Source organism: Eschscholzia californica, unplaced genomic scaffold (assembly GCF_041429995.1).
Source record: "Eschscholzia californica isolate CP2 unplaced genomic scaffold, dmEscCali1.0.p SCAF_2, whole genome shotgun sequence".
NCBI lineage: Eukaryota > Viridiplantae > Streptophyta > Magnoliopsida > Ranunculales > Papaveraceae > Eschscholzia > Eschscholzia californica.
Window position 1 is genome coordinate 27,899,949 of NW_028238309.1, and position 14,873 is coordinate 27,914,821.

The following is a 14,873-nucleotide window of genomic DNA, read 5'->3' on the forward strand; positions in this document are numbered from 1 at the left end:
TCAATCATTTGCTGAACATGAGGGGATACTGGTTTTCCTTCCTCGAGGCGCAGTTCCAATAATTTCTTTGTGGTATCAAACCTCTCCAATCTCAACTTTCTTTGAAGTGATTCCTTAGTTTGTTGACTCATGGTGGGGACGTCCATGTTAAGAGGTTTCTTATCAAGAGTACCCTCCATGGTTGATAACATCCAAGATGTTATTGGTTCCGGTTTTGACCTCTTTCGATTATCCACTTGATGCTCTACTTCTTCAGTAGTCAAAAAATCCAATTCTGAAATTGGACAGTCTGAGACAACTAGCTCGTTTTCAAACTCTCCATCCAATGTTTGAAGTATCTCTTGATTTCTTCCTTCATGGATGTTTTCGTTCAACACTTCCTTATGTGTGTTTCAAGGTTGAACCCTTTTCCTTGTGTCATCTTAATTCTACATAAAGAAATGGCAAAGTTTTAAAACTCGTTATCGTTTTGAAAAACATTAGTTTTCCCACATTATTCAATATTTAATCGTCCCTAATTGAATAAGTGATTCCAAGACCTCAGTTCTTCAGAGTAAAGAGGACTAGGGCTCTTTTCCTATAAAACGTTGATGCATATGTATCGAGTTGATGGGTTTTGTGATTGCTAATGGTCTTTGCATGAAAGTCGAGTCTTTGAGTGTTTGTGTTATACTATGGGAGTAACATCTTAGTGAAGAAGAAACATCTCTAAGAAACCTAGAGTAGTCATTAGTGGAGACTTAACCCATGTGAGAGCTCAAAGCCTAAATTGTCCTTCGAGTGTACTCTTCCGCGCTAACTCCGAGTAGAATGAAGAGCTACTCAACCTCGTAACTATTAAAAGAGCTCATTTGATCTCGTGTGCTCAACTTCCTTAGCCACTAGGATTGACATTAGGATAGCGAATTAACCTTGCCCTTGTATGTGACGCCCCGTGTCCCAAAATAGACACGACCACGCCCCGGCAACTCACAGACGAGACAGAAATCCGACAGAGTCTCCTCTGTAAATCGAACCGGTCGCACCTGTAAACCTGTCATGCAAACCATACATTCGCATATACAAGAATAAACTATAAAGCGGAAGCTAAACAAACTCAACTCAGTTCCGGGTCGAAACCCGACCACAAAAAAATACAAACGCCTCATAAAACGCCGATACAACTTATAAACAACTCTAAGTGTTACGTATATACATATTAGAGTTTGATTTTCTGCAATAAATACATAACTTTAAAATAACGAGAAGCCAATAAACAAGTCCAAAGACAACAACATAACCCTGCTAGCCTCGTCAGACAAGATCACCGGCTGGAATACACACTCCGCCTCGAGGCTACAACCAAGAACCTGCACACTAACAACTGGTAGGGGGTCAGAATACTCATCGACACAAGTTATTCTAGTAGAAGACTAATCCAAAACCCATCACGTTTTCAAAAGTTCATTTAATAAGTTGTAACATCATGACAAAACGAGTTATCAAACCAGTTACTGTATATACTATATACAAAACTTTTTCCTTAATCTAGCAAGCAATAGCAGTGATTAGCTGCCCACCCATGATGCGCTCCCAATGAGGAGAGTTCCTCAGGAGAACCTAGATTGCGTTAGATAGTACCAGCCCATTTAGGCACTAGCTAATGCACTACGTCTCCTCGAGAAAGAGACTTACCCCTAGCCGGTAAGTCCCTCTCCCACTAAGGGACTCCGCAATCATTGAAGAGTTTACCTCATGATACATATATACCTTAAGTATCTAAATACGTTTTAGATCACCGAGTTCGAATAAGAGAGCGGTCCCCAATACCCATAGAAGGACCTGAACCTCATTCTCTTCGGTACCCTGTCATGCATCTAATGCAATCTTTCAAAATCAGTTTCATCCATTTATCAAAACCAATACTCATATTCAATTCATTATCTTATCAAACATGGAAGTGGAACAACCAAGAGTCATATCGCCACAAAGCAGAGGGATCCCAATCAATGTCACCTCCCAGGCGAGCGTTCAGGGTGTACGACCCTGAGCCTCGAGCTGGAGGCACGAGCACCAATGACCAACAAGTGAAGCACTCTACTCCCACAGGTCTCATGACTAGTGTCGCCCACCTCACCGGTCTCACACGGGTCACAACCGTGTCCACATGTCATCCTACCCTCAATGGCTACGTGCCCGTAGGTTGACATAATCCGCCGTCGAAAACATACAAGAAAATCCAAGTATTTCACAATCATCGTAAAAACAGTTAGAAATCATTTCTCATATCATAGTTAAAACCATTCACGCATATTCAGTTCATCACTTAAAATCGAGTTTCATGCTACCTAAACTCTAGTTATAATGGCGCATATATAACTATACGACTTAGCACATTTCATTATCTATAAAATCATGTTGGATAAAAGATTCAGAACCCCTACCTCAGTCCTTGCATCACCAAAGACCTCCCGCCTACCAGACGACCTAATTCCTCCTCATTCGCATACTCTGGAATAAGGAAGAATAACCAAAAAATCGGATAGAAACATTAGGTTCTAAAAGAAGAACCTTCGTTCAATAAAGACAATATCAAAGAGAAAACGATGAAAACTTAAAACACGAAAACAATCAATAACGCTGGAAGACTTCGAATAATCGATTTGATCTCTAACTTTCATAGCCATGTGCACTGAATACTTGAAATGCATACCAACCGACCAACCGACTTCCCATAAATTCTATTTTTCATGTTAGATTCTTCATAAGCTGACAAATCATAAAATGAATTCCATACTATAAATCTATAGCTGAAACTGTCCATTTATATGAAATATGATAAAATTCGGGTAACCATCTCTAATCCAATTTATTCCAAAAATTAGTCCAAATATGAAATTCGAGTCGTAAAATAATTCGGCAGCACCCCGTCTATATATGGTCACCCCAAAATAGTACATAACATTCTAAACATGATCTTGAACATAAACCATTAAAAGAAATCGAATAATAATCGTCTAAATAGCTTCAAATTTCGATCCCAAATGAAATTAGTACAACTATACGGTATACGAAATAGCTATCATAAAACCACCAAATTCGGACGAAATTGAAAATTCTGAACGGATAGATATGTAGAACAAGTCGAATAAAATTACCTGGAAGAAGTTTCAGTGAATTCCGACAAAATATTGTGAAAAAATCGGCGAAAGAAAGTCATTAAGTTCATAACCTTAAAAACCCTTTTCGTTTCTCAGCTTCTGTGTTTGAGAATGAGTTGTGCTTTGAAGATGAATTATGAAATAAAGAAAATAGGCATTAAGGGGGTTGGTAGGTTAAACAACGTGGAGTTGCATGCAGCTAGTGACGTGGTGCACTTGAAATGAATTTAAAATTTTGAAACACTTTTGATTAAAGAATGAATAAAATATTATTAAAAGCCAACATTTGATAAACCCATTTCCAATTCAATTTTTTTTTGTTTTTGATGAAATCCAATTCAAACTTGTTAACCAATCAAATTAAGAACCATCACCACAGGTCAATCAATCATTATTGGCTAAATTGGCGTGGCGTTACTTATCTAATCCGGAATCTTCTTGGGCTAAGATACTGACCTCTAAATATTTACAAACTGGAAACTTCTGGAATTCTCCACCAAATCCAAAAGCCTCTATGACTTGGAAAGGAATGCTAGCAACTCGCCAAATTCTTCGTCCTAATTGTCTTTGGACTGTAGGAGATGGAGCATCTATTAATATATTTTTAGATCCCTGGATTCCTGACTTGGATTCATTTCTTCTTCATAAACCTAATTCTTGGCCAGATTGTATTATCAAGGTAAAAGACCTATTTTTACCAAATTCTAAGATATGGGATCTCCCTTTGTTGTTGGAATTCTTTGCTGCAGATGTAGTATTCAAGATTCTATCTATCCATGTACCTCAGAGTGACCTACATGATGCCTTTATCTGGAAAAATACTAAACATGGGAGATTTACTACAAAATCATATTACAAAAGTGTGCTTCTTGAAACAGCGTTTCCCTCAGGAGATCCTACTTTCGAGTAGAAGAAATTGTGGCTCCATCCTTCGCTTTCCCCAAAAATCAAAACATTTATATGGAAGGTTCTAAGAAATGGATTACCTGTATTATCTAATATCAGTAAATATGTCACAACAATCCATCCTATATGCCCCTGCTGTAATGGTCAAGAAGAGACAATATTTCATCTTCTTTTTCAGTGTTCGGTATATCAAGGTTTATTCGTAGCAAACCAGGTTCCTATCCCTTCTCAGACTCAAGTACAAATAGAGACGATCTTGTCCTCTTGGCTACGTCACAACAACGAGTCTCTCACATTTGCCAAAGGTTGTATTCTCTTGTGGAACATCTGGTAAGATCGGAATGAAGTGGTATTCAGCGACAAGGCTCCTTCATGTGATTCGATTCAAGCCTGTTTTCAATCTGACTTCCATCAATGTCTTCTTAGTAATCAGTCCGCTACGAATTCGGTACCTACAACTATTCGGCGTCTCCACAGTATTTGGATCCCCCCTCCACCCTCTCAAATAAAAATTAATGTAGACGCAAGCTATACAACTTCAGGATCATCATGTGCAGCAGTCGCACGAGACCAATACGGTACCATTCTGGCCATTGCTTCAAAGATTCTATATGAGCATTCCAGTGAATTGGCAGAAGCTCAAGCTTTCTTACTAGGAATTGACCTTGCCATTCGTCACCGCTTCGGCAGAGTCATTATTGAAGGAGATGCTGCAACAATTATCCAAGGTATTTCTAGTCATTCAGTCGACACACCTTAGCGACTTCATCCTCTTATCAGTGATATTAATCACAAATGTACTTTTCTTCACTCGGCATTGTTTAGCCACTGTTTCAGGGAATGTAACTCTCCTCCTCATCTCTTTGCTTCTTATGCTCTCAAGCATAACATTTCAGGTTTTTAGGATTCTTCGGTTATTCCCGAACAATTTGTAACGTATCTCCTTAGTGAGAATAATTAATGAAGTTTATCTTCTTTGTCAAAAAAAAAAAAAAAAAAAGAACCATCACCACCCACCATTACCAAGCATATCTATCCACTTTTAAAATCTGCCATATTTACAGTTTGGTCCTGGTTTTGGCTTGTTCGTTAAATACCCCCTAAATTGTCCTCTTTGCTGAATTGGCCCCTCTTTTGACTTGACCCAATTGTCGAATAGTCCCTCGACTAACCTTAAAAACATGGGATGTTACATTGTAGTCCATGAAACCCAATAAGAGTGTCAACTAGAGGGAGGCGGATACTCCATCACCATCCATCATCTTATATCCCGAGAATGAAGACATGAGAAGAAAGAATGAAGAATGTTAAAAGCAAGTATGAAATGAAAAATTGATTGCAAGAATAGAGTTGTGTGTGTTGTATTTTGTTTTGGTTTATTGTATTTGTGTAATGAAAAGAAAGAAAAAAAAAAGGAAGAGAAAAATGAAAAAAAGTGATGTGGAAAAAAAAAAAAAAGTAATAAGAATAAAGTTGTTTATGTTATGTTAGAGCATGTTAGCTCTTTTGTTTGAGTAATGTGATTGTATATATGTGTTTGTGTTCATGTTCATGAATAAGTATTCGAAGCAAGAAACAAATGTGGAAGTGCTTGAGAAGTTCTATAATGAAGTAGTCGACATTCTCGGGAATCCACCATCATCATGCATTTCTAGTATCCGCTAACCTTTAGAAGGCATCTTTAGAGGGTAGAATGGGTGAGAAGGGCGAGTGAGCTTCTCCACTCTATATAGTGGCTAATTCCTTTTCGAAGATCATTCGTTCCAAAATGTTATCCTCACCCCTTTTTATGTGTTGAGTCCATGTTAGTGATCACACTCACACATACGAGCGAACCATTCTTGAGTGATTTCATATTTGGAGTGTATGTCCGGGAGGCCGAAGTCGAGGCGAAATGTACTAACTTAGGAATCAAGGTTTTGTGACTTCGGAACATAGATGTTGCTCATTATGGTATGACACTAGCACTTTAGGGTAAGATCATTAGTGAAGGGGCCTTTAGCTTTTACACGAACCTATTTACTTGATTCATTATGTGTTGACATGCTTAAACCCTTTACTATGTGAACTATGCTTATCTATGATTTGGATGTTGGACCCTTGTGTCTCATGAGACTCGATGTTTGTGGGTATCATCTATGGAAACCCTCACGAGACAAAACTCGTCCTCTAGGGGTAACCTAGAGGTTTAAAGGCTTGTTGCATACGCTAAATGCAATCGGGATGCCTCCGAAAGTGAGTTAGGCTTTTATTTTGTTTTATTTGCTCGAGGACTAGCAAAGCTTAAGTTTGGGGATCTTGATGTGACACGAAAATGTCACATTTAGAGAGCCTAACTAAGCCTAGTTAGTTCGTTTTGAGTATTATAAATAATATTTTATGTGTTTTTCATGTTAGGTACCTATTTTGGAATTAAACATGTAAATCGAAATAAAGGGAACGAATTGTCACTATCATTTCATGTGTCGAAAACGAGAGAAAAAGACTTCAAGCAAATCAAACGACAAGAGGAGTTAATGACGAGTCCGACGGTGAAAACGAAATTCAATTCGGAGTTCGGACGGGGAAGATGTGAAAGATAGAAGCTAAGGTCTTTTCTTGAAGGCACCCCCTTTTGGTTCTAAGTGTAGAGACAAGATGAAGGCACTCTCCTTTGTTTCTAATTTGAAGTCAAGTCAAGCCCAAAGACAAGCCAAAAGCCCACAAAGAAAAAGAAGAAGAAAGAAAGATGTAGAGATTTTATGGGCACCCTTCTTTATGGTCCAAGTCAAAATAGCCTTATGGGTTTGACTAAGTCAAGGGACTCTAGGGTTTGAGTAGTAAACACAAGTTGGGAGTTTACTATTCATGATCTTCTACCTTGGAAGGGAGGCAAGGAGTGAGGGAGAGAAAAGTTTAGAGTTTTCTAAGGAGGGTTATAAGTTCTTGGTGTTTGAGGGTTTTGAAGAGGGAAAGAGAGAAGAAGGAGGATTGCCGGCCAAAGCAAGGCCGGCCAAGCTCAAGGCCGGCCTAGTCTTGGCCGGCAGCAGCTCGGGCTGCACGGCAGCAGCTCGGGCTGCACGGCAGTAGCTCGAGCTGCTCGGGAAATCTGCACAGCAGCCCGGGAGAGAAGGCATCACAGAGCACGGCCGAACAGCAGTTGTGCTAGCAGGGACGCGGATGCAGCTGGAGCTGCTCGGGACAGCAGCAGATCTGCTCGGGACAGCAGCAGATCTGCTCGGGTCAGCAGCTTCACGCCAGATTCAGCTCGGGACGCGACCAAGGACGACAGCTGCAGCTCGGACGTGCATGGGACGCATCCACGGACAGTGCACAGCTCGGGACGGCAGCAAGGGACGCGTGCAGCAGCATCTTTGGCCGAAACCTCCATGTTCTTGGCCGGATTTCTTCTTGTCTTTGGCCGGAGTTTTCTAGGGTTTCCGGCCACCTTCTTGGCCGGAAACCTTAGGGCTTTTACTCCCCATTATCTTGGCTAGCTTCCCATGTAGTTTGATTTGATTTTGGACAAGAAATTTCTAGAGAGAGAAAGCTAGGGTTAGCTTTAATGGAGGTTGTGTTCTAAATGGAGAAGATGATGGTGGTCGCTATGGGGAACCCAGAAAATTGCTAAGGGGAGATCGGCTGCAACTAAAAACTCATATTTTCCGACGATCTTAGCCTCGAACCATCATTGAAAAAGGGGGATTCTCTCACCATTTCCTTTCCATTTCTTATTCAATCACCATATTTAGGTAACTTTAGTTTGTCGATTATATGAGATGAAATGTGATGAATTCGTGACTATATTTAATATGATTTGATGTTTTGATTATAAATTGATGTTCATTTGTTTCGATTATCGTTTTGATCGTATTTTCATGTGTCTTGTCAAGCACTTCGCATAGTTAATAGACGAAACGAAGTATTCGATATCGATCGTAGTCTAAGTCATAATTTCATGTGTCTTGTCATGCACTTCACATAGTTAGGCGACTAGACGACACTTTCGATGACTCTGGATTAACCGATTTAGACGTTTGTTTGACTACGTATGATCTCCGGATATACGTAGTACTTAGAGACATCTACTTTAGGAGTCGAATATCGATTGTACCTCGACACATTAAACGGACTACACATAGTCGTAGGTTTATCATTATGGATTCCCGGACTTCGACACCTCTCTCACTTATTTGTTGTCCGAATCGAGTCTTACTGTCTCCCGACTCTTGTTCCTCCGACACTTCTCTCGAATCTCTCTCGCCCGTTTACTTTCTTGTTTAGTTTTACTTGATTTAATCTCTTATTGCTTATCAATCAAACCCCCCATTCATCTTTGTTCTTTTTCTTAGTCTAAGTTAGCTTTTAATATCTAGACCGAGGGATAAAACCCTTCGATATCCAAACTACCTTCCTATCCTTGGATCGATCCCGACTTTGCCGGATTACTACTTGATACCTCCGCTTGGGTGTGCAACTTTTCGGGTGCATAATAATCCGTGAGATACTTTTGTCGACATCACATGTCACATTACGGGCCTTAAGTCTAAATTCGAAGAATTCGACTAATGGTGCTTTCTGGTTTTATCTTTTGTGATTTCTAAAATCAATTTTAAGAAAAACTCCGATTTGGGCTTTAGAAAGCCCGGGTGAATTTCGGATAAACTTTGGTTTGATCTTTAATGATTTCATAAATCAAATTTAAGATAAACCTGTTTCGGCCTTTTGGATGGCCCGGTTCAATTTTAGAATTATTTGGTTGGAATCGGAAGAAAATTTGGCAACAACTCTCACTCGAATGATGGTCCCTTTTCATGGTCCGAAAAGCCTTGAAAAAGCCCGGGACAAGTCCAAGACAAGTCCCGGCCCAAGCCCACAAAAGGGCCCGGACAAAGGTCCGAACATGGCACGGCCCATAGGGCCAACATGTCCTGGCCGAGGCCTTTAAGGCTTGGTCTCGTCCTGGCCGGAGCCAGGACGCTAGTCCATGCTCCAAACGCTTCCCAGACGTGTCTGGTGCTGGACCGGACCAGTGTGTGGTGTCTCAGACCTAGTCCGAGACACCGAGGACCTCCCAGACGCGTCTCCAAGACGCGTCTGATCGAGTGCTCTGGACGCATCCTAGACGCGTCCAGCAAGCTCCTATGGCCAGTGCTGGATGCGTCTCCCGGGCGCATCCAGTAGCTACTGTTGCAGCACTGGACGCGTGAATTGGACGCGTCCAGAAGCTCCTGTCGCAGCTGTTGGTCGCGTTCTAGACGCGACCTGGACGCGTCTCCAAGACGCGTCCAGAAGCTTTCTTGTTGCAGCTGTTGGACGCGTCTCCAAGACGCATCTCAGCAGCTGCTCTAGACGCGTCCAGGAGCTTCTGGTCAGGAAGCTTTCTGGCCAGACAATAGGAGTTTCTACAAACTCCTAGGTTTGCAATTTTTTTTTCTTAAGCAAATCTTTATTTGTTTATTTCCCAATTTTAAAACCTCTTTCTAAAATTTTGAAATCCTTTTAGAATCCTTCTAAAACTTTCAAAACTTTTAGAAACTTTTAAATTTTCCAACTTTTTTAGAAAATTCTAAAGTTTTCAAAACTTTTAGAGCACTTTTAAAATTTGCAAATCTTTTTAGAACACTTCTAAATTTTCCAAATTGTGTTTTTAAAGTTTCCTAAAACTCAAAAACATCTCTTAATCAAACCAATTTGGGATCAAAATTTTAGGTTTTAGAAACTCTTTTTAAGAAAAATTTTGAAATCAATTTGATAAATTCTTGAATCCTATTCGAAATCAATCAAAATTTTATGTTTTACTTTTAAAACGCTTTTTAAAACACTTTTAAAACCAATCAAAATTGAATCTTTTGAAACACTTTCAATCATCTATCTTTGATTATTATTTTGAAAACCATTGAATCCCCATTCAAAACATTCAAGTTAGATGTTTAAAACACTTTTAAACAAAACTATCAATCTAATCAAGCATGGATTAGTTCTATTCTTAGCAAAAATTAGTTATTTGCAAGAGACTCTGATACCACTGTTGGGATTTACACCCTTCTACTGATGTTTATAGCGGATAAAGACATCATATGTCAAACATTAGTATCCCCAAAATCACATGCATAAACCAATAATGCTAAGTAAATAAAACTAGTTCGATGATTACCTTAATCGCTAGTTTTTCCCTCAAACCTTTCCAATCGCTTTCGAGAAGACCAAGAGCTTCAAACGTAGCTCCTCTACTTGGGACACGAGCAATCAACTTGATTTCAGCTAGCACACCAATGGTGGTTGGATAGAAGAACTACTTCTTCTTTGACTAGATAGATAGTTGGGAATTAGCTCACTTTCTCCTCTCTACTTGATGTGGTAGAGTAAGAAACCTTAGAGAGAAATTCCACACCTTATTATCTTCCTTAAGAGTCTTTATATAGAACCCTAATAAGAATCCACCTCCAATTAGGTTTCCTAAAAGACCCTTTAGAATAAGATTTAAGGAAATTGTCGAAAATAGCAACTAGTTGATATTTTCTCAATTCCCTAAGGATATGACTTCCAAACCCTACCAAAATTGTCAGATTTAATTTCTATAACATAAGGAAACGTCCCTCCAAAAATCAGCCCAATCCGAGGCCTAAAAGTGCCCGAATCGGTTTAGGCCCAAAACCCCGTTTTTGGGCTTTTTGTACTATCTTTGCCTAATTTTTCTTTAGGCCTATGAGATATGTTTATGGGACACTCGCATTATTAGATCTCACTCCCACTAGTCATATCCTAGATCAAATTGACACTATTATGTGTAACCCGTTGTAGGATCCGGTCGAAGTTAGCCGCGAATTACTTCGTAATTCGACGATCGTGGTTGGTTTCTAGCTTAAACTCCACGACTCCTAAATCGACCGGAGTTGATGATCTTTTCTATCAATTGTCCTAGCCTACAAATTTCTCGCATTGTAATCTTGGTCGAAGGACATCTCCTTCAATACCTTCACCTTCTCCGTCGTGTAACCTCTCTGATCGATGGTATTTATCTCCATTTCCAAGATGAGGTACTTCTGGCTCTATTTCTTTTCTTTCTTTTCTTCCTTATTCTCCTTTTTCTGATTTTTCCACGTTTTCCTCCTTTTCAGAGTTATCAAGTTAGTCATAATGTTGCGTCTCACTTATCCTCGATCGAGCGTTTGGAGTCCCAGCTTGCGAAAGCTGAGAAAGGTGCTTTGTCCTACAAAGCCGAGGCAGCAATCTTGTCTAATGATGTGAAGATAGTCTCCACCGAACGGGATTCGTGGAAGTTGGAGGAAGAGCAATCTAGGGCCAGCGCTGAACTTCAATCCTCTCAATCTGATGTTCGTGTTACTATTCTGGAGAAGAGACTTCAGGCCCTCCAAGAGAAAGAGGCTACTCTGGTTCAACAGAGAGACAGAGATAAGGCCGCTCTTCAAGCTTCTTATAAGAATGTCTTCGAACTGGCCGAGTCGAACCGTCAGAGGACAATAACGACTTTCAAATATGGGGATGAGTTCTCAGCGATCTTGAGACGGCAACGTAAGTCCGAATTTCAGGTTGCCTGGGATGCGGCTCGTCACTTTTACGATCCTAAGGAAACTACTCCCTGCGTCATCTTGATAAGGATTTAGTCGCCTTGTCTGTTAATGCTGTTGTTGTCGATCGAGGGTTGCAGGAGGATTTTCCCTTTAGCGAGGACGAGTGGGACCAGGAGGTCACCAACTCCGTGGTCCACGTGGGTGATGACTCCGACGAAGGCTCTGCTTCCTCCGTTCCTGGTCCTAATGGTCGTTCTGGTCCTATCATTTCTAATGATGAACCGTAGTTGTCTCTGTTTTTCTTTTGTCTTCTGGACGCTCTTTCCTTTCCTGTCTGAATTGTGATCCTGCTACAATGGTCTTGATTTGATCTTAAGGGTTTGATTTGCTTTTATATCCTGTTGCTGCACATATAAGAATCTCCCAAAGTAGGACATGGTTAGTCTATCCTAACTTACTAATGCAATTTCCTAAACTTACTACGCATGCTCCAAATGATCGCACCTGCCAAAGAACAAATTTAGATCTAGTCTAGTATGCCTTAAACTTACTACTTCCCTCTGCAAAATATAACCCAAGTTAGCCCCGTATAGAAATTTTTGAATAGTATTTCGAGTTTTTAGCTCTGCCCCTGATCGTCTTTACCAGGGCTATTTCTGCGTAACTAGTTTAACTAGGACTTCTCCTTAGACCTCCGATCGCAGCTTTCGCTATCAGAGCTGATTTCGTCCGCTTGAGCTCGACTAGTTTACCTAGGACTTCTCCTTAGACCTCCGATCATGGCTTTCGCTATCAGAGCTGGTTTCGTTGGCTTGAACACAACTAGTTTAACTAGGACTTTTCCTTAGACCTCTGGTCGTGGCTTTCGCTATCAGAGCTGGTTTCGTTGGCTTGAGCACAACTAGTTTAACTAAGACTTCTCCTTAGACCTCTGGTCGTGGCTTTCGCTATCAGAGCTGATTTCATTGGCTTGAGCATAACTAGTTTCACTAGGACTTCTCCTTAGACCTCTGGTCGTGGCTTTCGCTACCAGAGCTAGTTTCGTCGGCTAGAGCTCGACTAGTTTCACTAGAACTTCTCCTTAGACCTCTGGTCATGGCTTTCGCTATCAGAGCTGGTTTCGTTAGCTTGAGCACAACTAGTTTCACTAGGACTTCTCCTTAGACCTCTGGTCGTGGCTTTCGCTACCAGAGATGGTTTCTTCGGCTTCAGCTCGACTAGTTTCACTAGGACTTCTCCTTAGACCTCTGGTCGTGGCTTTCGCTACCAGAGCTGGTTTATTTGCTTGGGCACAACTAGTTTCACTAGGACTTCTTCTTAGACCTTTGGTCGTGGCTTTCGCTACCAGAGCTGGTTTCGTCGGCTTGAGCTCGACTCGTTTTCGTCGGGACTCCTCCCGTGCCCCTGGTCGTTACCTTAGCTACCAGGGTTGTCTTCCTCATTTTAAGTATGAATAGTTTCGCAAGGACTTCTCCTTATATCCCTGGTCACCTTTGCCAGGACTGTAGTTTAACTAGGACTTCTCCTTGGGGATCCTCAGGGACCACGTTTTACTCGAGTAAAGAGTTTAAGTTAACTAGGACTTCTCCTTGCGAGGCCTTGGGTAGTAGCCGTAGCTACCGGAGCTACCTCATTTGCTGGCTTGAGCCGATCAGTTTGACTAGGACTTCTCCTTGGGACCTTGGTGAAGGGTTAGTTTTACTCGAGTAAAGTTCTGTTTAACTAGGACTGCTCCTTAGGGCCCTCGGTCGTCGCCATAGCTACCGAGGCTATCTTGTCCCTGTTCGTGGCTCTCGCTAGCAGGGCTGTTTTTAAATGAGGGCCCTTGGTCGTTGCTCTCGCTACCAAGGCTACCTTTAGGTCCCGTGGTCGTGGCTTTCGCTATCAGGGCTACCTGCTCGATTCAGAGCGAGATGAGTTTAACCAGGACTCCTCCTCTCATAGTGTCTTATGCCAACAATATTTTATTTTATTAGATAAAATATGCAGCGAGCAGCGCTACTTTTCTTGCCTAATGGCTAAGATCGTATTTATATATATAAATAAAATATGTAGCTTGTAGCGCTACTTTTCTTGCCTAATGGCTAAGATAGTAATTATATATATATATATATATATATATATATATATATATAGGTAAAATATGTAGTTAGAAGCGTCACTTTTCTTGCCTAATCGGCTAAAATAATGATAATATATATATAGATAATCTGTGTAAGGTTGGGGAGCAATACTGACCTTAGCGGTGCTACTCCTGCATGTTCACGGTGCGATTAAAGTCGGTGACTTTCCGGTGCTCGCAAGGGTGGGAACCACTGCTTGTCGTCGACAATGTCGAGCCGAGACAGCGTAGCACTCTCTTGCAGCCTCCTGGTCTCCCTTTACTGTTCCCACAAGGTTCGATCCTAGAACGGGAATTTTATAGCGAGGTGGTTCAGTGAGATCACAGCTCGTGACTCTCGCAAGAAATTCCTTCCTAGGATAATATGGTACGTATGCGCTTGTCACGATCACGAATTCTAGCATCAGTGCTCTGCAGGTCGCCCCTTCCCCGATAAGTATGGACAAAGTGACCTTTCCCCCAGTTCGTACTCGATCTTCGCCAAAACCTGTTAAATAATGATCATAAGTTTCGGGGTGATGCGCTCTCGCCTGGAGTTTCTGGAGGCACTTCCGGCTTATGATCTCTGTGGAACTTCCGGTGTCGATTAGAATGCGCCCTATTTTCCAATTAGCGACTAGCGCTGTTATCACCAGGGGGTCCGCGTGGGGAGTGATCACCCCTTTTAGGTCATCATCGGTGAAAATCACAGGAGGTGAAATCTTATCGTGTAGTCGTTTTTTTGCTTTTGTCCTCTACATGAGTTGGTCCCCCAACTATGACGTTGACACTTTCTTCGCTCTCGGATTTGGACTTTGTTTCTGCCTCTGCGAATATGTCCGCTAGAGTTTCCGATATACCGCCAAGCTCTTTCGCCAGTGCTGTCAAACGCCTGATCGTTGTCACCGCTAGGGTCGTTCCTTGAGTTGCTTGGCTACCGGTCTGGCATCCTTGACTTAAGTTGGCGATCCTCTTGTCGGAGGGCTTTCCGAAAGTATCGAGGAAAGCTTGGGTGCGATTAGCAAAATCTTTCGTCCCTAAGAACGATCCTATTCCCGGGAATGTAGGACCCCTTAGACTGTCTGCTGCTCTGGGGTTTTTTCCGAGCAGGGATTTCAGCTTAGTCTCTGCTATGTCTAGGTCGCTTCGAAGTTTTGTTATCTTCTCTTCCTGCTTCTTTCTTTCGACCTTCAATCGCTCGAGGGCTTCTGA

General features: G+C 41.5%; 1 long non-coding RNA gene across 1 annotated transcript; it reads right to left on the reverse strand.

Annotated features, from left to right (window-relative positions):
* Positions 1-1,141: 1,141 nt before the first annotated feature.
* On the reverse strand, positions 1,142-2,564 carry LOC147557222 (uncharacterized). Its single transcript, XR_015235106.1, has 2 exons — positions 2,424-2,564; positions 1,142-1,363 (listed from the first exon to the last, which is right to left on the reverse strand). It is a non-coding gene; the product is annotated as an uncharacterized LOC147557222 (long non-coding RNA).
* Between the last annotated feature and the right edge of the window lie 12,309 nt (positions 2,565-14,873).